General features: G+C 31.6%; 1 protein-coding gene across 2 annotated transcripts in view; it reads right to left on the reverse strand.

Annotated features, from left to right (window-relative positions):
- LOC113514121 (hemicentin-2-like) overlaps positions 1-22,184 on the reverse strand; it is a 135,293-nt gene that overhangs the window by 64,126 nt on the left and 48,983 nt on the right. The window lies entirely within an intron of this gene.

Here is a 22,184-nt window from a genome sequence, read left to right on the forward strand (position 1 = left end):
GTTACCTTTTTCGGGCGTAAATCAATTACATCAACCTAATGGACGCATTGTTGTGTTTTTAATACAATCAATAAGTACAAAAGGTTGGAAGACAAGAAAGAGAAGAGGAAAAAAATGACATGGACAGCACAGTATATGTTCATATTAAATAATTGTATTGTAACTTCTGTCGTGTACTATGGAGAAATAATACATTTTATAATTCCTCTTTCTTAGGGTGTTGTAAAAAAAAAATAAAACAAAAGCACAATAAAACAATACAAGAAAAGAGAAATGTTTGAAATGGAATACTCCTTCTTTATACCAAACCCTGGTGGTTTGGTATAAAGGAGTATTTTATATTAGTAGTTAGCGTAGTAATAGTCGAATCTAAAATTCTTCAAACTTTCAGCATATTGTGATATATCTATGGTAACTTTAGGCATATACATATATACATACATATATAAATATATATATTCTTATTCTTAGTCACGTTTACTAGAGGTAGAAGTATTGGTAAAAAATATAGTCTTGAATAATATCTTTCACGATTCTTTGATTAAAACGAACCTTAGATTTTAGGGTAGATTGATTAAAAGGCTGAGTTATCCTGATTTAATTTTAAGCTTTTATAACGTGCCTCTGTGAATATTTGTAATGAAATATTGTGTCCTTTATTTTCGTTGTTTTATTCGACTCTCTTTCAAAAGTTGTTAACTTTTAGACGAAATGAGATAACGACTTGAAATTCTCACATTCAACATATAAATCTTTAAAGTTCAAGCCACTTCTCTGAAAGAGGGTATATCGCTTGCGAACAGTGGAAAATAACTTCAAATATACTGCTACTAATCGTGTGAGAATTGCACCCTCTAGTATCAAGAGTTGTAAACTGTCTTCATAAATTCCTTACGAAGAGTTTTGACTTGTAGTAGATGATGGTTCTTGTAAATTAATAAATAAAAAAAAAATGCCTCCTGTTGTGAATCTAAATAAAGATATGTGTTATTAATACCAAGTATATACATTTAGTACCTATACATATATTACGTATAAACATAGTACTATATTTGGAATGTTTTTGTACTGAGATCTCGCTTTTGCAAGGACCTCAATCGTCAAGCAGAACATGACAATTGACAATCTACCGCTGTCCCATCTTCTTTACTTTATTGTCGTTTTAGGGGAAGAAAGTAGCATCATTTCTAGTATTCTTCAATTTATGTTCCTTAAGTACCTGGGGGGAAAGGGAATGTTAGCAATGGAGTTTAACAGCCCCATTGCTTGCAATATACCCTATTAGGTCGACCTCCACGTGGTTCCCCCTGGAAACCATCGTGAACAATTCTTGTTGAATTCGTTACGATGGGCTAAGTGATCTGCTTCATCTTCACCTATCATCCTTCATTGGAGCCCCGCCGGTGTATACCGATAGCGCGGGTGGGGTTACCATTACATTATCACCCACTACAAAAACCCTTAAGTACCTATAAATTTTATAACCATCAATGGATTTTAGCTTACATACCTTTTTCATTGACGATTATATTTATATGAAAACGAATATGAAAGATTTTAAATTTTGTATTTCTAATTTTATTTCTATCTGTTCTAGGATATCTCGCTGGGAGCCCCGTTGAAATTCCGAGAACTCTATGCGGTTTCTATCCATGTAGGTCAAACCTGTGTATTGGACCTGACTTTAGATAATACGATACGGTATTAGCTACTGTATTTTAAAATAGTGTACTTTGTTTTGTCTACAAAACATAGACTTTAGTTAAAAAGTATATGGGCCAACACAGGAGTCAACGTGTTCGATTAAAAAAATAAAATTATCAAAATTAGTTTAATTTTATTTCAGCTTCTTATAATTCTACTCGTATTATAGATATTTGTGTATTAAATACGACTAGATTGTTTTTTGTTTTATACAACTTAGAATAGCAAACAAGCTGACGGGTGGAAAGTGGTAACGGTCGCCTATATACATGAGCAGTACCATGGACATAACAGAGTATACTGTTTCGCTCATGATACCCCTCATGCGTTACCATTCTTGAGGACTAAGGTGTTATTCCTCTATACCCTGTAAATATACTGCCATATCCCATCCTTCAAACCGGAACACAGCCATGCAAACATGACTGATTTACGGTTGAAACACTAATGGGACAGACGTACTCAAGCAAACGACTTTTGTAGTCTCCCTCTGGTAAAAGTAAGTGGTAGTTTATGAAGTTCATCATTTATAGAGATGAATTCCAAATTCCTGTGCTGCATAATCTTCAGCAACAATATGGCAACCATATGGATATTCATCTATCTTTAAAATTTTTATAGACCTTTAATACCCAACGAAAAAAATTATTATGAAGTCATTTTCGTTATAATGGTAATAAGTCATGTTAATGAATTGCGATATTTGGCTAATATGGGCTATTTTACTGAATTTGGTGTAATTTTGCGAAAGTTTAAATTACTGGTTTGTGGATTAGAATTTAATTACACTACAGTTTAATTTCACTACAATTAATAATTCGTAGTCTGAACACCAAACGGTCAACCCTAGGTTCCGAGCAGCAATTTATTAATAACTCGAAGATGCCTCATTTAGAGGTGAAACACGTGTTGCAACATGTGCGTAGACTGAATAACGGTCAGAGATTGATGAATAATAGGGAAGACCTTCGAACTTTTTCTAATAACAATAGTTAATTCTCAAATATTGGCAGTCGCCAGCATATCAATGATAGCGGAATGAAACGAAATAATGTTAATGAATATGAGCTAGTATAAATTGTGTAGAGAGTTCTGAATTGAATTGTGAAAATTCACACCTCTGTTATCGGTCATCAATAAGATGTAAATAATATTGGTTTAATATTAAAAAATCTAAGCAAATAATGTTCTGTCTTAATAATCAGAGTATGAATAAAGGATAAGGATATCACGGTAGCACTAAAAACAAACAAAAAGTATGTTATCTATTCGATCGACCTTACCGAAAGAAATGAAAGAAAGAGAAGGTAAACCATTACACAGGCCTTTGTTTAATGTAATTTTATGTATTCATATTTTAATGTATTTAATTTACAATAAAATGGAAATTTTTGGACTTCTTTTCATTTTTACTGTTCAGAAAATTTCAAAATTAAAGGTTTACTTTATTTTCTCATAAGGTTTCATATATATTTTAACCAGTTATGAAACCCTAAAAGATCAGTTGTTGTCGTGACAACGAGCCAAAGCAATCATTAAACATTGATGAGTTGTTAACGCCTGTTTCGTTTTCCTTAACAATGACTACTTGATTATTTGGTATTTAACTACTGAGAGTCAATTAATGTTGACAACATAAATATTTCGGTAAAATATTGATGATCATCATCAATAACATCATTATTATAGTAGTAGTGATATAGTAATAGCGGTCCAAGTACCTATTTAGTAAGTATTTTGTAAATGGTAAACAGTTTTAGCAGGTTGTATCGTATTAATTACTTCAACATGATGATGATATTAGCTGTTAATTGTCCATAAGGGGAGTTTTGCCAGCAGTTACTATGCTTGGCAGGTGTATTGGTAGGTGCAGTTAGGCTTTTAGTGAGAGACGTTTAGTGAGGGACTCTGCTGCCCATCATTCAACTATTGAGTTCCCTTGGTCCTATCTTACGACATCCACGGGAAAGGAAGAGGTGGCCTATTCTATGCCGGGACCACACGGCCGAATTAATTGTTTATTCGAGAGTAATAACAACCACCACGTGAGCGGCATGTACTGATTAACCGAAATATAAATAAGCGCATTTTATTTTTCATTCTAAATAATATGTTCGCGGAATTGTATGATGTTTGGTGCTTAGAGAAAATGAAAAAAAGTGTTAAAGAAATAATATAATAATAATATTCTTATTTTGTATATATAGTTATATTGTAATAAATAATAAATAAAGTGTAAATAAATAAATAAAATAAAAAGTATTAGAAAGATTCTTATAATTATGCATTATGTTCAAGTGCTTTATTATGCGTCAAGCATTAATGCTTGTGGAAGTCAATTATAAAACCCAATTTTGAAGTTGCGGAAAGGAATTTTGTGAATACGATGAAACGATAAATTCAATCGAAATTATCCCTTAAACGTATAAAAAGATCAAACAGTCGAAATCGGACCTTTAGTCTAACCGAACTGTGAGGAATCCAAACTTTTTAAATTGTACAATTTTGATTGAATTTTTTTATTTATATTTATTGGTAGATAGAAAAATGAGCTAATGGAAAGTGATAATTATTGTCTATGATCTGTTCAAAAGGAGAATTCGTGTAAAAGTCGTCTGCTTCGTTATATCTGTCCCTTTCTGAAATAGTTGCGCTTGCATGGTTATTTATGTTTCGGTTTTAAGTATGGGATATGACGGTGATTTTACAAGGTACGAAGGTATAATACTATAGTCCTCAAGAATGGCATGGGTATCACAGAGTGTTGTGTGACGTCCGGGATGCTGTTCATGTCTATGGGCAAACAGTTATCGTTTTCTGTCTTTTCAGGTGAGCTGTTACCTTATTTGCCATCTTAAATTTCATAAAAAATTTAACATCTGGAACACAAAGGAGGTTGGCTGCTAGTATACTGTCGGCCATTCAAAAATCTGTAAAAACGCGATTGGATGAACTTTGTTGCCTTTATGGTGACAGATTTATTTATTTTTATTTATTTATTTACACTTTATTGCACCAAGTAAAAAGAGAAATAACAAATACAGTAAATATTAATGAGAAGTGATACAAAAGGCGGCCTTATCGCTAAGCAATCTCTTCCAGACAACCTTTGGGTAGAGGACATAGAGAAAAAGACAAAGAGTAGGTGGCGCACTATTATATAAATATTATCATATAGATACATACCTACATATATACACATACATATATAATATATACACAATTAAATATATACATAACATACACATACTTAACAGCACACATACAACAGAAAAAAAAATGACGAAGAAAAACGAAGAGAGAACACAGGAAAATAGTACTAAAGTGAGAGGTAGTAAGATTTAACAGAGGTTTTGAAGCTAGTAAGAGTTTGAGCGCACCGAATAGAGGTAGGTAGTGAGTTCCATAGACGAACTGCCTGTACAGTAAAGGATTTAGAATAAAAGGAAGAAGAATGAGTGGGAAATTCAAGTCGGAGGTTATTGACACTGCGTAAAGTATGATCATTAGCCTCACTGAGAAACAAGAATCGGTCTTTTAGATAATCAGGAGCAGCAGGATTAAAAAGGATTGTGTAAAGAAGAGACAGGATATGCAGATTACGACGAAAACGGATAGGGAGCCACTTGAGTTGAGTACGAAATTGAGAAATGTGATCATATTTGCGAAGACCAAATATGAAGCGGATACATAAATTTTGGAGACGCTCAAGCTTGTTTAATTGCTCTTCGGTGAGGTCTAAATAACATGAGTCGGCATAATCAAGAATGGGTAGGAGTAAGGTGTGTGCGAGCGCAATTTTGGTGTTAACTGGGAGGAAATTACGTAGTCTATTTAAGGCAAAAGTTGCAGCAAACATTTTTTTACTGACCTCCGAGATTTGTGGAGACCATGACAAAGTGTTATCAAAAATAATGCCAAGATTTTTTACTTTTTTCTGGTAATCTATCATAACCCCATCAAAAACCACAGGCGGAAGACTGGTCGAGGAAATTTTGGAAGTAAGTATGATTTTATTTTATAAATGGCTTTACAGATTTGCCCTAAAACATTATGCTCAGATAGAATATATCTTAGATTAAGACCTGGAATAAATGTCATCTTAAATCATACAGTAAAAGACACCGTATATAGCTAGTATTGAATAACGTAATAACAAATAGTATCAAAGCATTCACGTATCACTGCTTTCGTTTATTCCATTCAATATTTCTTGATAGCAATCGCGTGTCGTTGCTTTTGTATGTGATCACTATTCAAGACTTCTTGATATTCAAGCAACCCGTTGTCAGTGACTACCGTTGTATATTGGATTGTTGCTCAAAGGAATTTTGATACGTAGATACAGTACATATCTTTGTAAACTATTCATAATAAGAAAAGGGAATTAATCATTTAAGTTTACGTTAGCGGTCGTGACGTGGAAAGACGGAACTGTCTGACGGTTGTAAACCCGATCGTAAACAATGTGCTTTATAGTCGACCGCCGTTGGATAACTTATAGGAGTAATTTCATTAATCAACCTATTTGGAATAATAAAACATTTTTGAGGGTCGAAATGATGGACACACAACACAGAATAAATTAAGAGGCACAAATCTATTGTATTACTGCCCAGAGGGCATTTGTTTTGGGCATCGAAAATCACTTCAGTTCATTGTTGTTGCGGGAGTTTGTTTTGCGATGAAATATTGACGTTATCTACGTATTTCACACAAATTCAGTGTTTTCAATGTTATTGTAATAAATAACATGATAAATACTGACAGCAAAGCCTGTATAGGAGGTCGCGTAGATTCTCTTTGGTATATTTACGATCAATTAGATTTATCAGCATCAGATACAATAAATATATGTAACAGCATTGAGAGATAACTTAATAATTATGTTAGGGTCTTGACTATAGCGGCCAAGCCAATAATCTATTATTACGAATACTAGAAATTAGTGGTGATCGTGCTTGCATCAGCAATCTTTGGTTCTGTGTTGATTACACGGTTAAGGTTTTGCGATAGAGAGAAATGGCGTCTCTTTAAATGACAGAGTTACAATATAAAGTTACTTGTTTGTAATATGTATGTCAAGTAGAAACGCAATAGTAATGAAGTCATTTAAAATTACGACTTGTCCCAAAAGTTGCGTAGTTGAAATTTAGATTTTTTTTTTGTATATGGTATAATATTATTACAGGAAAATAAATGTACCTGCAGTACTTTATCAATCTCATTATCATATTGGAAAATTATATTTAATTCTAAATATTGTCTTACTTTTTTGTTTGTTATATCGTTATTATATAAGCCATTTCGTCCATATAGTACCGGCATAGAATAAGCCACCCTTTCCTTTCCTATGGGTGGCGTAAGAAGCGACTATGGGAAGGCAAGCGATGGACAGCAGCGTTCCTCTTAAAACATCTCTAAAGCCTAATTGCGGTCAAGCCAATCTGCCTGCCAAGCATGGCAACTACTGGCAAAACCCCCCAAGACATGTTCAGCAGTGGATCATTAAGGGCTGATATGATGACGATGATATAAGCCATTTAAGGATTACTGTTGAATAGAAAGTACCTCATAGCTTGCCATGAGGAACTCAGTCATTCTTTGTAAAACAATGGCCTTCAATTCACTTCTGTCGTTTAGTAGAAGACTCTACAATACATATATGCCTATATGGAATCCTCACTCAAGAACTAGTTATAACATACTAGCTTCTACTTGCGACTTCGTCAGGATGAGCGGGATATGTTCATTAAACTGGGTAAAAGTCTATAATCTTCTCCATGCTATATAGTACGTATATAACAAATTTTATAATAATTGATTATGCCGTTAAGGTGTTATATGTTTTTTTTACAACACAGGGGCAAATGAGCATGCAGAATCCCAGGTGTATTCATCACGATGGGCTAACTGTCCTGCTTTTTCATTTACACCTATCAACAACCCTCTTTGGTGCTTCGTTAGTATACATACCGTAAGCGCGTACGGGGTTGCTATTCCAAAATCAAAACTCTTATTAAAAGAGGAAACATATTTTTTTTTGTTTGTAATAGATACATTCAATAAATACTTGACCGATTTGAAAAATATTTTCACCCATAGAAAGCTGTATTAGTAGTATTTTATAAAAAAAAAAAGGAACCATGTGAAGCTGGTGTAGGTAAATCCATAAAAGTTTTTAGCATTAATATAGAAATAATCTGGCTGTGGAATGAGTATTCTGACTAGGTTTTCCTAAGGACTAGAATATAGGATTCTTCAAAAAGGATAGTTATACAGTATTGCAGGCGTCAGTAGGCTACAATGACCGTTTACCATCAGACGGGTAGTATGCTTGTTTGCCACCATCTTAGTATAAAAAAATTGTAGAACATAGAACTTTTAATACAATAATTCAAATAATACTAGATATAGAACATAAATAGAATATGTTTAGTCTCGTATCTCGTCATTGAATTTAATTATGCTGACAAATAATAACATTATTTGAATATCATATTCATAATTTCATTTATAAGTTTAGTGTGGGAGACGTAAAATAATACGTAGGTTTTCAGTTAAAACAATGGCTGGATTATGTAAATTAACGGCGGCGGTGCGTTTATTTGGCAGAGGGCAGTCAGGAATATAGTGAAGGACATTAGGGACCCCGGAAAAATGTAGGGTTTATCAGGAAAAAATAATACCCGAAAAGCCGAAGATTTGTCACCGTATTAGCTATATATAATACTAGTCGGGCCTGCGACTTCGCATGCGTGACTGAAATAAAAAGTAGCCTATGCCCTTCTCCATTCCAAACATTGCGTGTATGCCTTGTCACGATTCATTGAATAATTAAAACAACAAATAAACAAACTCACTTTCATATTTACAGTATTACTAGCTCTATCCAGATTTGTCAGCGTAGATTAAGATAAAATTATACTATTCATGGATTTGTGTGTATAATTTTTTTTTTTTAAATCAATTCAATCGTTAGAGCGTGATTGAGTAATAAATATCAAAAAGTAAATGTAAAGATAAAAATTAGAAGACGTTAAGAACTCTCGCATTTTTAATATTAGTAGGATGCTGAAGAATGGAAGATTAAAACATATTACGCCGCTTCCAAATAATTGGGATAAGGATAAGAAGATACTAGCTGTGACTGACATTTAACTGACATTTCTATCGCGTGACCACAAAAAAAGTAGCCTATATCTTTCTCCGGCTTAAAATTACGTTTATGCTAAACTTCCTAACGATTGGTAGAGCTTTTAAAGCGTCAAATAACAAACTCGTTTTCAATTTTTAAAGTTAATAAAGCTATCACCAATTTATTTAATTTAAAAATAAATTTTAAACTTATCTAAGGAATTTTTCAAACCAGGCACGTTTGGTTCTTCACATTGCTCTGGTGGCGACATTGATGTATTGTGAGTTGGGCGAAGCAGGAAAAGCGTGTAAGAATAAAAAAGGGTAAAAAGGGGTTTTCGTGTAAGAATAAAGAATTTTTTTCCACTAAAAAGGGGTAAAGGGACCTTTGGTGCGTTACGAGTGGGATAATAGAGTTTTTTTTTTATATGACTTGGAATGGTAAACAAACTTGGTTCAATCGATGGAAAGTGGTAATCGTTGCTTTCACTATATGAACAATACTATGAACGTAATACAGTACTCTCTGATAAACATAGTACACATTATGTGTTGTCAATCGTTAGAACTGTAACGTAGGTTTTAGATGAGGAATAGTATAATAATGTTATATAATATAATAATATAATAAATAACATAGTTTCAAGTATAATTACTTAGTGACTTAAGCAAATTTACAGTCAAACGCTTTGCTAATTAAAGATCGTCTTTGTCTTCCTTCCAGGTTTATTGTTTAATAAAACTTTTTCTGTGTAAAGAAAAACGGTAGATTTATTCGCTTCAAAATAAATATAAGATCAATATAGATATGACGTATATTAAGATATGTTTTTATGATTTTAGAATGTATTAAGCAAATTAATTGTTTAATACATTTTAGAATTGGCAAAAATAAAACCCCAGGTATATGACCATAACATAATCCATCCAAGATTAAATAGATGAATGTATGTGATTATATTTTAATAAGTAAAATGTAAGAATTGTTATTTAAACACAGACGCCACGTAAGATATTGTCGATATTCATTCCATGCGAAACATTTCATATTCAGATTTCTATACAGAAATAATACAACGGTTCAAACATCCATTTTTCTCTTACGTTTTATGTCTCGCATTTTGTAAAATACCGACTGTCATGTGAAACAAATCGATAGCTTTGAATATAAAGCTAACTTTAAACTAAAGTTATAGCTCTATACTATCGGGTTCCTACCATTACGACTATTAAAGCATTTTTTTAATGCAAATAGTTATGCATGTAATAAATGTAATGTTTAATATAATTATGTATATAAATGTTTAAGCAGTATTAAAATAAAAAAAAGAATATAAGTATATTTATGGATATAATAGATTATAAGCAGAACAAACTAAAATTTAATTACCATATTTAGTAATCTTGGCTGGTTTTTATATTCTTGTTATTGGAACAAATTCTCATTTTATAAGTACATTAAATACTTTGTAATATTGCATTAAATAAACACACCAACATTGTTAATTTAATATAGAAAATATATAAAACATAATTATTATATTGTAGTCTTTTGCCATCTTCATACTTCTTACGTACGTTACGTCTTATATACTTAGAACATCGTACATGCGAATTGCAGAAGTAGAAAAAGCAATAAAATAGATAATTTATATCTATTTATTGTATATAACCTTCTTTGGTATTAATCGGTTATATTAACAGTCTTAACTATTTTTATATTAAGATTAAATATACACCAGATTTTAAGTGAGATATTCAGGAATTTAGCTGAAAAAACCGCATTCAATTTGGTGCATCAGTTTTCGCGTAATGTCGGAATAAACGTACAGACCAACAAAATTTCTAAAAAATATTGCTTTTGCTTCTGTTGCTCTTATTAAGACTATTCATATTAATTTTTCCTAAGATATCGGTCATGTATAGACATTGTCTAGTTACAATTTTATTATATTATTAAGATGATCTGCTAGAGTAGGGACTCTCAGAGTTATGTGAATCAAGCCCCAAGCAAGGTTTGCAACTGTTATGATATTTGTCCCATGTGCCTTATCACGCAGATAGTACGCATCCCTCTATGGGTCACTGTGCCTTCCTTGCAATACGCGTCCCCTATTTTGAAAACCTCTGTGACTAGTCACGTATATGAAAGACGGTCCCTTACGTTATAAAGGATGACTTATGTCCAAACACTAATGCCGAATATAAATTTGATTGACGAATTAAAATCCGAAAGCTTAAAATTCCGCGTACTTAATAAGCGTATGTTTATTGTGACATAAGGATCAAATATTTAATATTTAATAGACTGAACAATGATTTTCAATAGCGAGCCGAAAAATAGAGACAGAATAATCTTTGAGAGAAGATCAGAAATAAGATAATGGCTTAATATTACCACATGTATAGATCGGGGTAAATGTATCGTACCTATCAGACTATAAATTTCTTGGAAATCTTAGCTATCGATGAGCCACTAGGCAGTGTCGGACTTAAGGGGATCCCGGGGGCGTCGTGGTATCTAAAGGGCGAAGTTAAGAACCGTATCAAATTCAAGTTTGGAATGCACTTTTATTTCGTTGTCAGGTGAGCCGACGGTCACTGTAAACTTTTTGCTTGAAGGCATCTCAGTAAAAGACGATGCTTTTTCGTTTTTTCGCCATCACAGACGGGGGACGGTTATGCCGTCAAAAACTTGCACAGGGGCGGAAGATAAGCTAAGACCGGCCCTGTCATTAGGTATCGGAAGGATAAGAACTTATTCAGCTCGACCCAAAAACGTCGAACTCCGTTATTTAACTGTTTCTCTCACAGTGCGGAAAACCGATATTAAACGGAATCGATTTTCCCTAAAAACCGTTTGTTTTGCACTTGAAATAGGTTCGCTAGCTAATTTAGTTGGTGATCTGAAGAGGGCTTAGATAAGCCTGTAAGTCCATTGATATGGAACACGGCTCTGGATAAGAGGTCTGGCGTACTTGTTAAACGTTTAAAGTAAGTATTAGGTATAAAAGGCACTAAAGTGAGCAGTGGCGAATGGATTTCAAATTCTATTTATTCATTAAACGATGCTATGTTTTGTATTGGGTTTTAGATTTACAGAGACAATAGTTTTTAATTATACTTATAGGTAATATCATCTTGGCTAAAGATTATATTTTATATTATTTAGAAGAAAAGAAACTAAGAAAAAAAATCTACTCATTCAAAAATGTTTACAAACTAATATCGGTTTGTAAAAATTTTTAGACGAGTATATGATTGTTACTTAACCACGCTTAATCGGATAAATGGATTTGAATGAAATTTGGCAATACACAGATATTATAAGAAAAGATAGATCGGTAGAGACACCCAATAGTATTTAATCTTTATTACAATTTTTTCTTGGTTAGTTACAAGTTATAAATAAAGAAGATAATAGTTCATTTTTATTCACGCAGGCAAGCGGGACGTTACCTCTTATTCTGTAATAAAATCAAAAATAAACAACGAAGCAAAGCTTAGAAGCAGAAAAATATGTGCTAGGTAGAAAATATTTTTAATAAATAGTAACTCTCCGCCACGATGTAGTAGCTCTAACAATATTTAAGTAGGACCTTTTTATTGTGTATGGAAAACGGAGATAGTGTTCTATTGCACTAAAATATACTGAAAAAAATAAGTTGTTGTCACAACTAAGGCATCATTTTTTTGTAAATCAATGCAGTGCCAAAAATTGCAGTCATAAAACTCATGCACGTGGTAAAATCAGCAAGAATGTTAATAAATGTAAAAATCTTTACACATTTTCACTTTTTTAATATTAGGTAGGAGAAAGACTGTAGATTCCTTCAAAATAGCTTAGTATTAAGATACTAGTCTTATAAATATTTATATTTGGCAAAGTGCTAAAAGAGGAATGGGTTGCGGGCGAGCCCTTACACCGTTGCAAATTGCCTGTGTCGCCGGGGGCCACTCGTTAAAAATGTTTACTCACTCCATACTGTAGTGCTATTCTGTAAAGTCAAATTCAAATTTCACTAGTGTTTCCGCGAGTGAATTACATTCAGTATTCAGTAAACAAGTAAGATCGATGACAGTCCCATTTTGTAAAGATGGTAGAGTAGTGAACTGGGGTAAGGCGCTACCTTCTTTAGGAAGTCACTTTAGTTTTCAAAACTCATTTAACTTCACTTGTCATTGCTAAAGTTTACAGAGTGTGAAAATGAGATGGAGAGAGTATTTAATGAAGTGACAGTGAAGACTGTTGCGGAATGTAGTGAGAAATTTTACAGAATAGCAACTCTGTTCGATTTGCATATTTTCGCCAAATTGGCTGTCACTTTAACAACCTAAATAGAATGTTGCCTAAATAGAAGGGGTACTTGCCGCATCGTGACATTTTGCTTTCTGCGTAACGATGACTTAACATTTTTGACCAATAGGCCTTGATGAGTCATGTGCCAGCATTTAATGTGGCAGTGGGGTCGACTCTGATGGCCCTATCTTTAAAATTGAAATTTCGAATTGATAGTGTAATAAAGAGGACGTTATGGCCTCGTAGCCCAGTGGTATACTACTTCGAATTATAGATGGTAAAGGTCATGGATTTGAATTTGGCTGACATTAAGAATTTTGTGTCAATTTAAATTTCTTAGTAAATTTCTGGTGATAGAAATACTGATAACAATTAAATCATGTTAGATTCTATTGTTCAACGAAATATCGTCACCTTTATGGTAAACTTACGAAACTGAAAAAGATACATTTCACAAGGGAACGTTTTGAAACATTAGAATGCAAATAACTTTTGATAGAAGACTACTGTAAAAGATTATGCTAACATTTTAGTTTTAAAAATCCTGTTTTTTATTGAATACTCTTAATTAATTATTATTATATTACAAGTATCAGAAATAAATGCATATTCGTTACTTTGCACCTTCATACATGAGAGTTCCTAGGTATTGAGTTATACAACAGCAAATCTACGAAAGTGGCAGTTTCGTAAGTTGTCAAAGAAAATCATTTATTTTAATATCTGGCAAACTAACGAAAGTGCCACTTTCGTAAATATACCAAGGTATAAATCACGTGTTTTGGAGAGAACTTCAGTTTAAATAACAACGTTATAGCAATCATTCATGTAAAATAACTAAATTAGGATTGAAAAATTGATAAAATAATCATTGAAATTTTCAAATTAAAGTGTTTATTATAGAAAATACTATAAAAATATGCTAAGTAAGTTTACTTTGGGTATATCACAAAAATATAGAGATTCGAGCTATTCGATTTCTTAAGCCGTTAGAGATAGAAATTTGAAAATAAGCCACAATAAGTAGTATGACGCAAAATGTAGATTTTTAAAGAAATGTCAAATTTGAAGAAAACTGCAGATTCGTAATTTTGCCATAGAGGTGACGATATGCCAAGTGATAAATGTTACGTTCACCACAACGGCAATGGTCAACGAGTGCCTATGAATATCCTATTACAGATTAAGTCGTGAATACATTTTTCTATACAAAATATAATCAGTATTATATTACCAAACTTCAAAGCGTAGCAACTACTGGTAATCATGGGGATGGCTTATTATTAAATGTCCAGCAGTGGACAGTTATTAGTCGAAATAATAATCATTATTATTATATGCCCTGCTAAATTTCATGTAGTTGTGACTCAAATCTATCAAAAAATTTGTTCAGGCGGATCCTTAGAATAATGGTTTCGTCGTAATATCTAATTGATAATTGTTTTAGACATAGAGATAGAAAGTGCCGGCAAAACCCTAGGTTGTGGTTAGTGTCTATTATATTATTATTAAGATCTACATAGTAAATATTGATTAACTGGAATAAAATGTAGCCAATGTCCTTCTCTATTCTAAACACTAGATACGTGTATGCTAAATGTCATGATGTTGAGCCGTTAAGGCGAAAGGTAATAAATAAAGAATCAAACTCACTTCTCAATTCGGTTGTATTTTTAATCATTATCACATCAGACCTTAACCATCCACTGCTGAACATCCCCCTTGGGGGGTTTTGTCAGTAGTTGCCACGTTTGCCAAGCGGATTGGCAACTGCAGTTAAATGTTAGAGATGTTTTAAGAGGGATGCTGCTGCCCATCACTCGCCGATCCTTAGTCAGCCTTTTACGACACTCACGGAAAAGGAAGAGGTGGCCTATTCTATGCCGGGGTTACAGGATATTTCTTTTATGTTTGTCACCTAATAACTCCATCAGTTCTAAATCGATTTGAAAAAATCTTTTTTTATGTGAAAGAATAAATATACAGATTGGTCCCATAGAAATTTTATAAAAATTGACTCCGTAGTTAAGTTTTTAAATCGTAATAAATGGTTTTGTCACAAATGAAGTCGGTTTTATATGGGTCACAACCTTTAATTACATAATACTGGTAGGGAGTAATTTGGACACACAGCGGCTCATTATTAGAAGTTTGTGTTATATATTTATTAATAGTTTTTTTTTGGTTTTTGTAACTTTTTAATAAAGTATGCCGTCACATAAAACATAATTACTTTATAGTAACGTTACAACCGTAAATTATGTCACTACGTCACTTCTGTGACTTGACGTAGTAGTCTAACTAGCTCGTAAATTTTAATTTTGTTTCTCTTTACTGTATTTTAATTGTAGAGAAAATTCGTATCTAAATATTGATTAGTACTGTTTTTTTTTTTAATTTTCTAACATGAATTTACATATTTTACAACTTTTTAATGGACTGTCAGGTCGTTTACTGTTCAAGTTGCGTATTTTTTTCAATAACATTTACTTGTTATTTATTATTTTTTGCCTATTTATATAATAAAATAAATGTAAATAGTTAATGAATAGTACACACTTTATTAGAAATACTAAATTTTAATTTGGGAACCATCGGTGTTACTTACTATATTATCATATAATATGTAGGTATTGCCATGTGATTCCGGCATAGAATGGGCCACACTTTCTTTTTCTGTAGGTGTCGTAGGAGGCGACTAAGGGAACTTAATCATCAAGGGATGGTCATCAGCGTCCCTCTTAAAACATCACCAAATGTCAAACTGCTTTAAAATTTCCCCAATGGCGAATTGCTATAAGGAAATTTCTATAAATCAACATTTACAAAATTTTATTAAAATCGGATTCGAAGATTAGTGAGAACAAATACGGGATTTTTGTATGTATATACAAATGTTTTATTTACCCAGTCAATTATCTAGTTTTTGATGTCTTTTGATATAGAATTCATAATTGCTAGTCTCTGGTATTACTTATTTATAAGTCTCTACTAAAATTAGATAAAAAGCGTGTGTTCAGCGTCTCCACTTTTTAAAATCATTCTGAAGTATTCAACTTCCAATGTCATTTTGCCCGACAATTGCTATACGAGTATTTACGATATCGACAGTAACAGAGTTATTATTTTGTGGTATAGTTCTAATTACGTATCGCTGAACTTTTTTGTCGGTTAGAATATTCCATATATTCTATAGCAAGAATACAAGAAATCTATTGATTAATTTTTGATGCTACTTCTTTGATTACACTCTTAAGTGGTAAGTAGTTAAGGGTTAAAATAAGAATGAAAACTGACAAGTTGCTATCATAAATTGTGGAAAAGTACATATGTTTTTTTAAAAAAAACAATATATTATTTCTAAAAATATTAACTGTAAAATAAATCTTTGACTTTATTTTAATGATCGTCATATTTATTTTGTCGTCATGTCGTCTAAAGTACTGTCACATTTATGACAATATCCCACTTATAAGAATTCATAAAAGATTTTTAGAGTATATATAAGATATGATATATATACATACAAGATTTGGTTTCTAAAACATTTATCCTTCTTTTTACGGCAGTTGGGTAAATAGTGGAGGGCCGACCTTTTCGATCTTAAGCTTAAAGGGGTAGCCAAACATTTTCTGAGGAGGTACGTTTGCGTTATTTCTTGGCAAGAATTATGGTCTGCGCTTGACATCCAGATAATTAATTGGTACAAATTTATTGTTTTCCCTATTCACAGATTTATAAAGAAGAATTTAAGACAAATTTTCTCAGACCGAGTCAGAAATATGTTTTAGTTGTTTTCAATAGAACGAGCAAGAGGTTCAGTTAATAACGTCAATTTAATAAGTCGTGAGGATCTGTATAATAATGAGTTTTATATGAACAAAGCCGCAGCCAAATACAGAAAGTTCTTTGAATATTTATATTGTACATTCAACCTTTTTTTAAAGGAAAAAGGAAAGAATTCGCATTCTTATTTTGAAATTAATTTTTATCAAATAGCTTCTTTTTCATTTGTTTTGTTTTCGTTTTTTTTTTATGAAACATAACCGTTGCGTTGGTCACAACGTTAAGCTGCTTGTTGCTAAAGCCGATTATTTATTAAAGAGAAAATCGTTAACTTTATGCCTTATTCGCCATTTTGATATTTATAATATTATGAGATAAGATAATTTGAGTTTATAGATATTAAACGAGAGGACATTCATGAATTTCTTCTAAATTCAGTTGGAAATGAGTGCATTGTGAGATAATTTTTTTGTGGTATATAAGAAAGAAAATCTTTTGAATATTTATAAAATTATGTTAGATGAAGTCGAAGTCATTTAAAGAAGTATTCTACTATTGAAAAACATTATCTATTTTACCTATAATAAGTATAAGTGTTATAAATTAAAAATATTAATTGAAGACGAACTTTTTGGTTTTAATTAGACTTATAAATTAAGAACCTTCAAGAGAATAAATTGGTCGAAACCACATAATTTTAGGTATCTATACAATACGTTACATACATTACTGAGCCCGCTCTCAGCTGTTTATGTTGAAAAATTTTATTTTCCGGGAGCTCTATCTAACGAGATTTGAACCATACGTATTTTAGATTTCTTTTTCTTTTAGGATTCCCAAATTATTTATCTATAAATGTTCAGTGTTTTATATAATCTAAAGAATATAAATAATGTCTTCATACAAATGCTTCACCAAAAACAAACTCATAAACTTTGTTATTCATGTGTAGGTTTTTTTATGCAACTTAGAATGGCAAACAAGTTGACGGCCTACCTGATGGAATAGTAATCGTGGTAATCGTGGCCTATAGACATAAGCAGTACCATGGACATAATAGAGTATACTGTTTCGCCCATAGTACCCCCATTCCTGAGGACTCAGGTGTTATTCCTCTGTGCCCTGTAAATTCACTGCCATATCCCAACCTTTAAACCGAAACACAGTTATACAAACACAACTGCTTTACGGGTGAAACACGAATGGGACATAGGTGCCCAAGGAAACGACTTTTACACAAAGTCTACAAAAGTCTCCCTGTGGTCAAACAAGTGTCAGTGATTATTTCAATAAAGGTTACCATTTTCAACCGACTAAAGGAAATAGGGTCTTAATTCCATTGTTTTTATCTATCTTTGTTAGCTCATAACTCTGTCAGTTCTAAATCGAAGTAGGAAATTTTTAGATAGATTTTTTAGATAAAATCTAAAAATATATACTTATAGTATATATTTTATATAAAAATATATACTTATAGTATATATATCTGAATATACTTACAGATCGATCCCATAGAAATACTATCAAAATCGGTTACGTAGTTTAGTTTTGAAATGAAAATAACCGGTTTTGCTACAGTTGAAGATGTCTTTTTTTGGGAATACAAACTTTAATTAATAATAATAAATCATTAATTCATTGCTAAAACGTCTCATTAAAAGAATAATGTGCATTCTTTTAAGGAGGTATTTTAATAGTGAAATTGAATATGTTGGAAAAACATGTATTGAAAAACGATAAAAAATATACGTTTTTCATGCTAACACTAGATGCCCAATGAAAGGATTAAAACTTTTTATAATTTTTTGAGATATTGGTACTTAGTTGTTCGACTTTTTGGGAGAAAAGAACACTGGTAAAACATTTTCTTAAAACTATGCTTATATTATTTTTTAATTAATTAATTCATTCATTCAAGTAGTCTGGTGTTGTAAGCGTTTATAAAGTAGCGGTTTGCCATAAGGCGTGTCGTATGCGTTTAAATAAAAGTAATATAAAGTACAACATTTGATTGCATGACCGTTCCTCTTAATGTACGAATTATGTGGTACTTAATTTTTTTGCAATAAAAAGTGATGGTATCGAATGAAGGCGTATTAGAACCGTGAATTATTTCAAATTACTTTAATTATTGACTACTAATAAAGTTGGCTTGAAAACTATAAAATATAAGCTTCGCATGTAACAAACTTATGAAATTATTGGAGAGTGGATGGAAATTACGGAAATGTCTTGGTACTTATTAAATTATTACTTAAAGTAATAGGAAAACCCGATTATAAATTTAATATTCATGTAATATTTAAGTGTATAAGGATGAAGTAAAATTTTGTGTCAATAATAATTTATTTGTAATTTTATGAATTTAATACTTTTACTTAGTTGCACCGACAAGAGGAAACTCTTAAATGAAAGGAAAAAAAATGTGTTTCGGTTTTATCTGTGTTGTTTGTTGCACTAATATAGCAATAAAAGAATCTGTATCTAAATCGAAAGAAACATCCACACATTTTTGCAAATTTCCATAATTATAATAGTAGATGAAAAAACAAACGGTAGTAGAAGGATTGTATTAGGTGACCTGAACTATTGTGCTCGCGTGCATTTAAACTTAGTAAACAAAGTAGTCGTATTTTAACAACCTATCAAGTTAATTGAACTAAAGAACTAACACATGCAAATTCTATACGCCGTTTTTCAACGTACCTTAAAAAGAAAAGTAAATAGAAAAAAAAAGTATTATAATAAAAACGTAACGCAATTTTCTACTTTCAAAGTTTTAAAGTCACTTTTATAAAATACTGTGTAAATTTTCTTTAATATGATTACCAATTCTTTAAATTATGTTAATAAAATAAATAAATTTTAATACTTGTCTTGCAGGATTTGTATTTTAATAGACATTTTCATTTCTTTTTTCAACAAGGACTTGTTTTAAAATTATGTTTTACAATCATGCTACTATTATAGTTTCGAACGTATGTGAGGATGTCTAGATTGATGTTTATTACTCTTTAATGCAAAAACTACTAAACGGATTTGAATGTAATTTGGTACATGCATAGGTTATAATTATCATAATTTAATATAATTATTATATACTGATTCGTGTGGGAAAAACCGCGTAATATAGCTAGTAATATATAAAAAAGTGATATAATAGTGAGCTTACAAAGTACAGTTTTATTTAACAAATATAAGTTTTAATTTTAAAGTTAATATAAATGTACCTATTTATATTAAAAGAGATTTAGCAAAAAATATATTTAGTGTAAATTAAATGAACCCATACTGATAGATTTTATTTTGTCCGCACTTTAATAAAATAAACGGGAATGTATTCGATAGGTAGATAACTTGTAAATGTCTTTAGAAGACGAAGATTTTTCTAATTAAGTTTATACAAGTTATTTTTAAGTTAAATAAAAAGTAACCATTTGACATAAATATTCTTAATTAACTTCTGAAGATTCTTAGATCTTTTCTAATTTAGAAAAATACTTTTCAATCGACTTCAAAGAGAAGGAGGTTCTCATTTCGGTTTTAATTTTTCGTCAACTTTGTTACGTTATAAATCCGTTAGTTATAAAGGGATTAGGATTTTTTTCTTTGAAAGAATATAGGTACTTACAGGCTGTTCAATTAAAACCAATTAAATTGGTTTTGGTGCAATTGAAGTAAGTTTTTTTTGTGATATACAATCTTAAATTATGATAAGTAAAAGATTATTATATATATATATATATATATATATATACACAATTATTTTACACACAATCACAGGACAGGTAGGTAAGAAAAGACAAAAATAAAAGCAACATTAAAAGACATGTAGTAAGATTTACGAGTAGTTAGGTTCTTGAAGATGCATCATTATGCATCTTCAAAAACTGCATAATGTTACTTTTCTCTTGCCGTAAGTTAATCAATGATATTATTTCGTTTGTTACCACACAATTACACGACAAGAGGGTTAATGTTTGTTGCGTGTGTACCTGTGTTAGTGTTACAAGGCCAATGGAAGGACATTGGCCCTTATTGCTTACGATTATATAAATTAACTGGCGACAATTCGCGGTCTCGTCCACATTTTTTACTTTTATATTTAAATCTATAATTTCAATTTGATTAATATCAGCATAATTATTTTTAACATCGGTTTGAATTAATTTTCTAATAGCTGGCATTAGTCCGTAAATTCGAAATATTTAAATGGTTTTAAAGCAATCGTTTAGACCAATTTAAGAGCGAATCGAGATAAAAAAAAATTATCTTCAAGAATAAAATTGTGAAAATCACATCTAATTTGGTGTAGTAATGTTGAGGTTATTTATTTTAACATGCAAACAGACAGTTACGGATCAATTCATAAAATGGAATAATTTTGTTTTAATACAAATTGCTACACTGGTGAATCATATTCTAAATTACCCTCGTAATTTGGAATATGGTTCATCAATAAATTACTTACACTCTAATCCCCTTGTTCATAATAACTACTACAAACCTATTACACTCTTTTGTCCCTTTCATTCAAACTGAGAATCTAGGACAAAAGAAAGAGACGAAACAGTTCTGTAACTAAAATATATTTATTAGAAGTTTGACCTTTTTATGACTAAGTGGCTTAATTTTTGGTCTGACAAAGAATGCAGATTATCATTATATCATCATTTCAGGCAATAACTATCTACTGCTGAATAAAACCTTTCCCTATAAGGGAAGTTTTGCCAATAGTTGCCACACTTGGCAGATAAGTTGGCAACCGCAGTTAGACGTAACATTCAATTGACCCACATTTCGCCGAGTATATTTTTTTAATGGGTGAAAATAAAATGGTCATTCCGTCTGCACTATCGGTATACTCTGGCACGGCACCTATGAGAGATGATATGTGAGAATCAATGCAGATTGGTCGGTTCCTAATGGATGATATTGGAATGGCAACCCCGCATAAGCTATCGGCGGGGCACCAATGAAAGACGACAGGTGAGGATGAAAGCAGGTTGGTTAGCTCATCCTGTCGAATTCAACTAGAATTAACCATGACGGTTCCCAGGGAAAATCACGTGGAAGTTGACCTGATAAGACTGTTAGCAATAGGGCTGTTAGACTTCATACTAACAATCCCTTTTTCCCCCGCCGAGCATATTAACATCCAGTATTTAATAGGCAAGTTAGTATAACAGTTAAAACAACTAATAGAATTTGAATAATTAATACATAAAATGTGTTAATAATTACTTCTTACGTGCGA

Source organism: Galleria mellonella, unplaced genomic scaffold (genome assembly GCF_026898425.1).
Source record: "Galleria mellonella isolate WM207_F2 unplaced genomic scaffold, CSIRO_AGI_GalMel_v1 utg65, whole genome shotgun sequence".
Taxonomy (NCBI): Eukaryota; Metazoa; Arthropoda; class Insecta; order Lepidoptera; family Pyralidae; genus Galleria; species Galleria mellonella.